General features: G+C 47.2%; 1 non-coding gene across 1 annotated transcript; it reads left to right on the forward strand.

The window, feature by feature from the left end:
- The first annotated feature begins 1,152 nt into the window (after nucleotides 1-1,152).
- Nucleotides 1,153-1,256, forward strand: LOC130889255 (U6 spliceosomal RNA). Its single transcript, XR_009058524.1, has one exon. It is a non-coding gene; the product is annotated as a U6 spliceosomal RNA (small nuclear RNA).
- Nucleotides 1,257-1,533: the final 277 nt, after the last annotated feature.

The raw sequence follows: 1,533 nt of genomic DNA on the forward strand, positions 1-1,533 counted from the left end.
GTTCCAGGACAGGAACCAAAAAAAGCTACAGAGAAACCCTGTCTCGAAAATCAAAATAAATAAATAAATAAATAAATAAAAGAGAAAAACACAAAAAACAAAGGCAGATATATGGTAGATAATGGAAGGGACACGGACAAGAGTTCAGAGGGACAGCTGCTAATCTGATGCCATCTTCCAAGAGCAACGGCTGCTAGCCAGAGAAGCTCGCCCCTTGGGTCAAGGGAAGCTGCTACACGTGGCTTCAGGGTCTGGACACTGCCCAGTCTAGCATTTTGATTTGACATTGAGGAGTCTGGAACTCAGAGGCAAAGCTGACGGCATGAGAGAGAAAATTCTGGCAAACTCTATCCAAGACAAGTTGGAAAAGGAAACCACCCCCCCACTCCAACAAGTACTTATACAGATATGTATTCCTGTCTGATGTTTTGTTTGTTTTTTGAGACAGGGTTTCATTTGTGTAGCTTTGGAGCCTGTCCTGGAACTCACTCTGTAGACCAGGCTGGCCTCAAACTCACAGACTCTGCCTCCTGAGTGCTGGGGTTAAAGGCTTGCGCCACCACCGCCCGGCTGCGCCACCACCGCCCGGCTGCGCCACCACCGCCCGGCTGCATTTCTGCCGTTAGCAGTGCAAGGCTTCAGTCTTGGTTCCCCTTCTCTGAACCTCAGTTTCCTTGGTTGACATTTGAGCCCTGAAATGAAACGGGAGGGGGCTGGAGAGATGGCTCAGCGGTTAAGAGCATTGCCTGCTCTTCCAAAGGTCCTGAGTTCAATTCCCAGCAACCACATGGTGGCCCACAACCATCTGTAATGAGGTCTGGTGCCCTCTTCTGGCTAACTGTATAAATAATAAATAAATAAATATTTAAAAAAAAAAAATGAAACGGGAGTTTCAGGGGAGACAGATCAGACCCTGAAAGAAGGCCTATGAGAAGAGAAAAGGAGCAGGGAAAGAGAGGACCATGGGGAGAGAGGGGCGGGACAGCAGGTGGAGCCCTGGAACACAGGAGCCTTCCCTGCTTGGGTGTCTATCATGTTCAGGTAAGCACTGAACTAAGAACCTGTAGGTCCCCAGGAAAGGCCCTTGTATTAAAATAGACTCTAGAGTGCTCCCTTCAGCATCCCTAGAGTGCTCCCTTCAGCATCCCTAGAGTGCTCCCTTCAGCAGCACACATATTAAAAATTAGAACAGCACAGAGATCAGCAAGGCCGCTGTGTAAGGACGACCACAAATTCACGAAGTATTCCATATTTTTATTTGTAGAGGAAAAGTATGCCCTGGAATCCTACGTGAAATCTATTAGCATCTTTAGGGCTTGAGAGGCAGTGGTTAAGAGCTTCCACGACTCTTTCAGAGGGCCTGAGTTTGGTTCTTCATAGCTATGTAAGGTAGTTCACGACCACTTATAAATCCAGATCCAGACCTGATGTCTCTGACCTGCGCTCATGTTCACACAGACACACAGACACGTACACATAGTTAAAAATAAAACAAATCTTTCTTTTGAGAGGGCTGGTGATGGTGAGATGGTT

The sequence above is a fragment of the Chionomys nivalis genome, chromosome 17 (genome assembly GCF_950005125.1).
Source record: "Chionomys nivalis chromosome 17, mChiNiv1.1, whole genome shotgun sequence".
NCBI classification, from domain to species: domain Eukaryota; kingdom Metazoa; phylum Chordata; class Mammalia; order Rodentia; family Cricetidae; genus Chionomys; species Chionomys nivalis.